This window comes from Hakea prostrata, chromosome 7 (assembly GCF_041222555.1).
Source record: "Hakea prostrata isolate BN-2017 chromosome 7, UWA_Hpros_2, whole genome shotgun sequence".
Classification (NCBI taxonomy): domain Eukaryota; kingdom Viridiplantae; phylum Streptophyta; class Magnoliopsida; order Proteales; family Proteaceae; genus Hakea; species Hakea prostrata.
The window spans coordinates 63423667-63433448 of record NC_142606.1 but is presented as its reverse complement, the minus strand read 5'-3'; the positions used below and the strand labels follow the sequence as shown (position 1 = coordinate 63433448).

The 9782-nt window shown below is 36.7% G+C and overlaps 1 pseudogene; it reads right to left on the bottom strand.

Annotated features, from left to right (window-relative positions):
• Positions 1–3400: 3400 nt before the first annotated feature.
• Positions 3401–4105, bottom strand: LOC149011658 (carboxylesterase 1 pseudogene; annotated as a pseudogene).
• Positions 4106–9782: the final 5677 nt, after the last annotated feature.

Sequence of the window (9782 nt, the reverse complement as noted above, 5' to 3'; positions counted from 1 at the left end):
GAGAATGCACACCAAACCTAGGGTAGGACTTATCTTGTTTTAATAAATTCTCTTTGTGATGTTCTAGTCTTTTTTTCCTTTTTTCTGTACGATGTGATGTTCTAGTCTTATCCACCACTATATTTTAAAGGATATATGTACTCTCCGATTGGAATTTGATTGAGCCAAAATTCATTTTGCTATCCTTTATACTTCTCAAGAAGTCCTAATTCAAATGGGTAGGGTTCTCATTCCTAAAACTAGAAATCTGACAGGTGCCTCTATGTTCCTCACTTATGGATCACTGACCTAAATAGAAGGCCTGTTCTTTTCTCAAAGTGAAACTTAACACAAGCAATGAACATAGACTTTCTCTCCAGCAACCAATTATTGGTTATCATCTTATCCCAAAAGCTCACATTCCAGACTTTTCACACCCACCATAAGAGCCCTTCCCTCTCCCCCAAAAACCATCTTTATCACCCTTATCTCCTGTGTCCATGTCCCTCCCTTCTCAAGCAAGTTTATCTAACACCGGCAAATTAACTATGAGAAAACAATTACTAAAATGAAGCAAGAAACAAACCAGTCATCACCCAATAGCAATCAAAACAATGGAAAACTTTTCAAGAGAGAGTAAAGTAATAGCAATCACTTCAATGGAAAACTTTTCATTCCAAGAATTCAAAAAGTAAGAATCCCTAGCTACCAACTAGCAATCTTCATGTTTCAAACATACAATAGCTTTCGTACTCTAGATAGCACAAGATTAACAAGAGAAAAAGAATCTGACTCAATTGAAAAATAAAATAAAATAAATAAAGAGAGTAGCACAGAAAGGCCGAAAGGGCAGCTCTCGGTTTGTGCTTGATCGCTATACCTCGGGACTCGGACTATGAGGAACAGAGGAAGAGAGTATCTCGAGAAAGAATCGCAAGTACTTGCTCGGTCTACTTGTATGACTCATAAAACAAAGAAAACAACTCAAATCAGGGTACTGCTAATAAATTGAGGAAAAAAGAGACAAATTCTATACCCACTTACCCTGTTAGTCTGTTACCCAGGTGTTCGTCTCGATCTCTCTAGTCTCTGATCAGAGATGAGAGATTTCTGCTCTATCTTGCTGGTAGAGTGAGAAGAATACAAAGACGAGAGTGAGACAAAGACAATTTCTGCTCTATCTTGCTGGTAAAGTAAGACGAAGACGATTTTCTGCTCTATCTTGCTGGTAGAGTAAGACGAAGACGTCTGCTCTATCTTGCTTGTTGAAAGAGTTCGTTCACTCTCTGTTCGTTCCCCTCCGGGAAGCGAGAGGAGACCTTCGTTCGGGAGGGGCCTTCGTTCGGGAAGCGAGAAGAGAAGAGGACGCCGTTCGAGTTCGAGCCAGAGGAGACCTTCGTTGGAAGCGAGAAGGAAGAGGACGTCGTTCGAGTTCGAGCGAGAGGAGACCTTCGTTGGAAGCGAGAAGGAAGAGGAAGCCGTTCAAGACACCGTCAAAACGAAATGTGGAATGTGCTCATTCAAGGGGTATTTATAGAAGATGCTCATCCCACTCATTTCACCCTAATTGTTGAACTCGGCTGATTCACAATTTTAGCCTAAATTTTGAAATGAGTTGATTTCTGAATGGGCTCATGTTTTCCAACCAAACAGGGTTTTTATGCCCACTCATGAGTCCAGGGATTTGAAATCCCTGGACTCACACAACCAAACAGGCCCAAGGGCTTGGGGGGGCGGGGGGGGGGGGGGGGGGGGGGGGGGGGGGCCCCCCGGCCCACCGGGTGGTTTTTTTTTTTAAAAAAGAGGTTTTTTTGGGGGGGGAAAAAAGCTGGGGGGTGTTTTTTTTGTTTTTTGTTGGGGGGGGGGGGGGGGGGGGGGGGGGGGGGAAACTATTGTACACAAAAACGCATGCATGGACCATGCATCAATAATAATATTAAGAGCAAATTGCACAGACACCCCAAAATGGAGGCATTAAAGCACTGCCACCCCATTTTATGTTTAAAAAACACAGACACCCCAATTCAATAAACATACTAGTCCATTCTGTTATTGAAACAATTAGTCCACTGTTTATTTTTATTAAATTCCAAAAATGCCCTTATGTAAAAAAAGCCAAATGTATTTTCTCTCTTCACTCGGCTCTCCACCCTCCTTCACCGTCGTTTTTTCCTCTTCTGGCTTTATCTCTGGTTCAACAGCCGACATCTCTTTTGAGTGATAACTTAGAAACCCAACAATGAAATTAGGACAGATAAACTAACAAAACGGTCACGAAGGAGTTGCAAGGCAGGGAGGTACGGTAATGCAAGGTGGGGTTTAACGGCTAGTTGAGGGAAGAGGATTTGGCCCCAGATCTGAAAGGGGGAAAGGAAAAAACGAAACTTGAACCCTCGTTGAAACGAACAAAAAAAAGTGGGAAACAGAAGATGTTAGGTTTTTTTATTAAAAATCTATATTAAGTTTCAAAATTAGTTTTTGCATTTCTTTTATTTAATTGTTGTTAGTGTGTGGGACCCATGAGGTAAGGGTGGTAATGAGGCACCATGAGTAAAGGGGGCCCTTCATGACCTTGGTTATGGGTCTTAATTGTCTTGATCATGGTGGTGTGGTGGGGTTACTTGAAGGGTGGAATTTACTTCAATTCTAACTCTTGACCATCAATTCTCATTTCAACTTCATGACCATTCATGGCCATTACCATGAGTGGGGTTGAGGTTATTGAATGGACTAAATCCAATTCATTACCTTAAGAATCCTAAGGGGTGTAAGGTGAGATTTGGGCCTATATAAACTCAACTTTTCCTTGCATGTGGTGAGCAATTGTGGTGTGCAATTGAGACACTCCTCACTCTCACAATATTTGTTTTACAAAGTTCATTTCTTTCTTGAGTTGTCTAAGTGTTGTGCTCTAGCTTTTGGCTCCTTGAAGGGACTAGAAGAACTACCTCATCTTCTAGTTGGAGGTTGTTTTATCTTGGAGGTGGTGGTGCGAAGAACCCTTGGTAGTAGGGTGCATCAATTACCTTAAAGACAGCACTCAAGGTGTGACTCAACCTCATCGATCGGTGGTTCGTTTGGTTGCAACTACAAGCTCTTCAAATTTGCTAAAGATCTTCATCTCTCAATTGTATTGCAATTTCATTTTTGTGTGTTTGAAGAATTTGTAATACAATTACCCCAACAGAAGACGAAATAGAAAAATGTGAGGGAGATTAATTTCGTTTGCTTCCTCAATTTTATTATTTATTAGATTCTGGGAATGGACCAGCTCTCAAGAAATCAATCTATCACTACTTTATGGCCAATGGGTTTCCATTTATTTGGGTTGCATTTCAATTCAAACCGGCACTTCCAATTCTCCTCCTCAACATTTTACCTCCATTTTTGTTTTTCGAAAAACAAAACCAACAAAATAGAAAAACGACTGTGAAGGAGGGTTTAACGGCTAGTTGAAGCTGTTCCACAAGCTTCTGCAATCGGTAAACTTCACCTGCACATCCATGCACTGTTCTTTGCAGTAAGCCACGAACTCAACACCACTCTCCTCTAGCATTTTCATAAACTCCTTCTGTCGATCCACCATCGGATCCTCTGCGCCGTAACAAACCAACCACCTCTGGCTCTTCAACACCGCTAGCTACCTCCGATTCCGATAACCCTTTCGCCATAGGGTTACAAAACTCGTGGTCTCGATCGGCGCCGCTCGGCAATGACAGCTCCCACAGCAGATCCGTCGACGGCAGCGGCACAATCTGGTCATCTATCTTTCTCAGCTCCGATTCTGTCCTCTTGACACCAGTGAAGAAGGGCTGATTCAGAATCATCCCACTAATCTTCAAAGGGTGACATTCTGATCCCTTCGCCCCCAGCCGCAGCACCACCTGGTAGATCGTGTTAGCCCCGGCGCTGCTGCCCATGAGGTAGAACTTGGAGAAATCGACATAGTCCTTCAGCCATGGCTCGCCGGTGGACTGGGAAGCTTGGTTCTAAACCCATTGGATCGAACCATTATATCGTCGTAGGCCGCCGGAAGACGGTGTTCAGGAGCAAGGCGGTAATCGACGGAGGTGGAGAACCGAGTGAAGAGAGAGAATACATTTGGCTTTTTTTTACATAAGGGCATTTTTGGAATTTAATAAAAATAAACAGTGGACTAATTGTTTCAATAACATAATGGACTAGTATGTTTATTGAATTGGGGTGTCTGTGTTTTTTAAACATAAAATGGGGTGTCAATGCTTTAATAGCTCTATTTTGGGGTGCCTGTGCAATTTGCTCTAATATTAATAATAATAATAATAATTTTTCAGAAATGACACGCTGAGTTATTCAATTTATCAATCGGACGCTTATAGGGTAAAAGTATATTGAAAACACCCCCCAGTCAATGATCATTAGAAAATTATTGTTAAATGTTGATATGAGCAAGTTAAACATTTCAAAAGGACAATAAGAACATTGAACAAAAAATCCGCACTCAACTCATTTTTCCGTCTCCCTCTATTGTCTATGACTTCTTCCTCTCTCAATCACAAAAATACTCAAAAAATTTGAAAGACATACATCATATTTATTGTTCTTAAACTTGAGGGATAGATTTAATGTTAGAAAAATAATTGAAACTAACGGTATGATGACAGGAAGACTTTAATTGATAAATTAAATAACTCATGGGATATATGACATCAATATTGGGGGTAACTCAGATTGGCGTTAAACACTGAAATGAGCTTACTTGGAAATTCCTGATTTAAGTTGACTAAACAAAGTCAAATGTGAAATTGAATTTGGAAGAACCAAAGTCAACACGTAATTTTGGTCCCAATTAATTCCCTCGGATATATTCCCTCATGTGGTTATCGGAATCTGATCTTCCCCACCCTTCACCTTTGCGCCCCACCTTTGGTTGGCTATAAAGAGAGGCTTCCCAACTCTAGCAGCTGCATGGGCATCAGCATTGTTGACAGTGAAGGAAGGAAATGCAAACGGAAGTTGCAGCTTGGGTGTTCTCTCCAAAGGAAAAGAGATCTTACATGAACATAAGAGCTGTGTTTGGTAGCCAAGGATGACTTGCCTATGTCCTCTCTAGAGCGAATGGGCCTGCTACCTTGTTCAACCAAAATATCATCTCTGCCTCCTCACCCCCCTTTGGTTGTTCATAGCAAGTTTCCTTGACTAATTTGACCAGCTCTTACATTTCATGTTAGACCTGCTTTTCTTCATTAATGAATGATGAACCTGTTGCCCTTAATATGATGAGCCTTTGGAGAAGATAAATGATCTAGTCAGGAAGGGAAGTATATAAATGGTTTCTAATTTTTCTAGTTCTTCTTATTGTTTATTTTCTTTAGAGCAAATTGCATTGGCACCTCAAAATGGAGGCCTTAAAGTACTGACATCCCACTTTATGTTTGAAAAATATAGATATTCCAAAGTTGAATTTTCATCGGATACATTAGTTCAATTTGTCACTGAAAACTGTTAAGTCACTGTTTATTATAAGATATTTTTTAAATTGAAAGAAAAGAAACAGTGATTTAATGGTTTTCAGTGACAAATTGGACTAATGTGTCCAATGGAAATCCAATTTTAGAATCTTTATGTTTTCAAATATAAAGTGGGGGGTGTCAGTGCTTTAAGGCCTCCATTTTGGGGTATTGGTGCAATTTACTCCTTTCTTTATCTTGTTTGACAAGCTTTACTCACTGTCCATGTTAGGGTTTTCTTTTTTATTTTCTTTCAAAATTGAATTTTAAGATCAACCTTCGAGACTTTTGGAGCAAATCTTTGTTGGGTGAAGGCTGGATTCTTTAGAGGACACCACCTCACTGTGAAGGAGGTTCAAGGCTATCTTCTCGAGCATTGATTTTAAGAAGTTGGCTTGCAAGGTCTCTTTATAATGGCCCACACCTTTTGGAGGATTATGACAAGTTTCTCTATGTAGTATGGTTTTTGATTTAGTTTTGATGTTTTTTTGTAACAAGGATTCTTATCTTAATAAGAGTACTTATGCTTATTTTTTCAATAAAATTTTGACTAAGAATTAGATTTTATAGCTTAATCTGAAGCATGGTTAATAGCAATTAGTGTTTAACATAAGGGTTTTGTTCTTCGATGTAAATATAATGCTTCAAGAGACACATACGCAATGAATGCAAATTTGGATTTATTTTGACCAGACATGCACCTTGAGTGTTTAAACCCTTGAAACCACATAGATTATAACATAAAAGAATCATAATTTTTTCCATTATGTTTTACTCCCTTGTATGTTTGTCTTGTTTCATCACACATCTAGAAGAAGTTGTGTCTTAAATATCTTAATCCATTGCTTCCAATATAGGGTTAGATCATTTGGTATTAAATTGTTTGGAGGAGAGCAATAATTAAGTTGTGTTGGTGATTGAAAACTTGTGCTTCATATTCAGACAATGAGTGCTCATTGACAAAGATGATCACTTAAAGGAAATTCACTAGTTTTAGATATAAATGTTCCATTAAAGCTTCATAGAGTCTCACCTCCAAATGACAACAATGTGGACCAGTTACACATTGATTCTAAGATGTGTTCGTTGACTTCATCTAATAAAGTTAAGACGATGAAATGATGTTGTAGATGAGCAAATGATCACTAATAAAATTTCCTTTTTAACATCACCATTTTAGTTGTGAACTTGTAATATTATAAAGACTAATGTTGAATTTTGACATGCTTAGGACTTTGGATAAATTTATTGCACTTGCACCATCATAGAGAATAGACACATCTTGAAATTATTGATAATGACTTAAGCCTTTACTTGATTAGATAGCTTTTCGTTGCAAAATGTCCAAGGCAATTCAATGAGATGAACGTAAGAGATAATTACATATCTTTAATTAATGATAATAAAGATGGCAGAATAGCTATATAAATAAATCCTATCATTAAATGTGTTGAATTAAATCTGAACCGTTTCATGGATGATTCAGATTTAATCCCACCAAATTTAATGGTAGGATTTCTTGAACCTTTCAGCCAAGTAATTTACACGGCCGTTCAGCCACCACCTTCCCATAAAAAATTTAAATGATGATGAGTATTATCTAATATGATACTACAATGATGTACTTAGCAAATTCTTTTTTTAAAGAACTTTTGGAATTTGAATTACAACCTAAGTGTTAATTGACAAATACGTACATCCTTTTATGCATTATAATTCAAAACCGCAACAGTTGAATTATGCAAGATATTAAGAATTTAGGAGATCGAAAAAGGAAAAAATTGGACAAATGATCAACAATATTAGTTAGATAGATTAGATACCAAAAAGATTTTAAAAACACTCCAACTTCTAAATTTAAAAGAGAATAGAGGAACAATTTTCCAGCCCGTAGATCCTCTTGAAGCTTAATCCTAAACCTAAACCAATCTATGCCTTTCCCAATTTCATCTTTTCGATCATTAACAGTGGGAAGTTTCGACCCAAGTTAGTTATTTGGCATAAATGTGTATTGCAATGCACAGCAGATGATGCTTTTCCGTTGAATTCACAACTGTTTTTATTTCTTAAAATCAATTTTATTTTATTTTCTTTAACATGCATGGGTTTGGATATGTAGGAACAACCCAAGCAACCGAAGTTGGATGAGAATTAAGTTTTAGGGATTCGTATAGAAACTATAGAGATGGAAAAATCGTCAATGGAGCCAGAAAAATATATGAGAGAGAGTTGACATTCTTCATTAGTTTAAATGAATAGAAGAGAAAGAGAAAGAGAAAGAGAAAGAGAGAGTGTTGACATTCTTCCGTTCTTCAGATGTGATATCTATTGACAGCAGAAAGTCAAACATGGCAAGGTATTTGAGAGAACTAAAAGCAGCTTGCATGGATCAAATGCTTTCATCTCTTGCATACCCTTTCGAGTAATCTATTGGGTCATTTTTTCTTTTTTCTTCTCTTTCTTTTTACTATTTTTGATCTTATTCTCCTTCTCCATCCAGATAGCTAGGCTCCACTGGAAACACAGCAACCTGAAATGAGCCATAAGCAGCCACGAGTAAGCTGGTCCCTCTTAATTCTCTGGAATATATTCCCTCACCTAAAAATAGAACCTATCGTTATACCATGTAAAGGTGGTCGAAAAGTAGATTTTATGGGCCAGCCACTAGGGCTGCAATTGGGCCGGGTTGGGCCGGGCTTTTGCAATCTCAAGCCCAGCCCTATATATTATAATCTGAGCCCATTCCTGCCCTGATCTTAGTTCAGGGCCAATGATTATTATCCCTGGCCCTAAGCCTTACAGGGCTAAGCCAAACCCATTCCCGCCCTAATTGGCTCTAATTGGGCTGAGTCGGGATGGGTTGGCCATGATTGGCCCTGGCCCTGACCCTGATTAGCCCTAATTGGCCCTATCCCTAGCCTTAATTGGCCCTGACCCTAATTAGCCTTGTCCTTAGCTGGCCCTAGCCTTAATTGGTCCTATCCTGGGACCTAAAATATAAAATGTAAATTCATAAAATAATAATAAAAAAATAAAAATAAAATAATAATAATAATAATAATAATAATAATAATAATAATAATAATAATAATAATAATAAAATTAAAGTATCATAAATAAACTAAAAATAAAATTCATAAAAATATAAGATGATTTAAGCTCATACAAAATGATAAAATAATCAATAAATCGATAGTTTTGCTTTAAACATAAATAAATTAATACTCCATAGTTCTATATTGATCTCTGGAAGTTCCTCATTGCTTTGATGATGGAAATTGAAAACATCTCCCATTATTTTGGTGATAGAAATTGAAAACCCCTCCTATTGATATCCTTATTCCCAAAAAAAAAAAAAAAAAAAAAAAAAATTTAAACCTTTGTTAACAAGTAAATCAACGATAATTTAGTATTGATATTTTTTTCGTAGTTAAAGAAAAGGGATAATTACTGTTGCCCCCTTATACTTTGGTTTTATTACTAATCAAACCCTATTCTTTGTGAAATTACTATTGTCCCCCTCATTTCTAACGATGTTAAGTGGCTGTTAACATCAAATATGAAATGTCTATTTTGCCCTTAGAATTAAGAAGTCAAAAATATTGCATTACCCTCATTTAGAGAAACTATATTGAATGTCAATTATATCCTTAAAATCTTATATTTTAGAATTAGTTTTGGATTTGGTGGGCCACATACTTATGGTTGTTGAAACTTTCACATTCCACTTAAAATTTTCATTATCACCATGATGGAAATTTTACAAACAAATTAGCATATAAGATGTTAATTGATAGAAAATTTGGTAATATATATTATGGTCAGCATATATTAGGTGATTTTCAATTTCTAACTTTGAATTAAATTTGATATTTCTTAATATTTTAGTTTTCATTTTAAGTTTAATTACATTCCTTTATTTGGTGGTTTCTTTTAGAGAAAGAAAAATCACATCTTTCCTTTATTATGTGGTTTATTTTTAAAAAGAAAAGTTAATTTAAAGTAAAATTTTTCCCATAGTTAAGTAAGGGTAGTATTATAACTTGACAAAAGAGTAAATAAGTAAAAAGATAATTGCGGGGTTATTTTTGAAATTTTGAATAAATATATAGATGTTACATCATCAGTAAACTAACGGAGTTTAACGGTAGGGGGGCATTAGTAATTGTAGACAAAGTTAAAGGTTGGATTAGCAATTTTTAAAAGTACAGGGGATAAAGTAGTAATAAAATCAAAGTACAAGGGGGCAACAATAATTATCCCTAAGGAAAATTATATTTTAGTTACAAACATAACTATATGTCCTTAATAAAT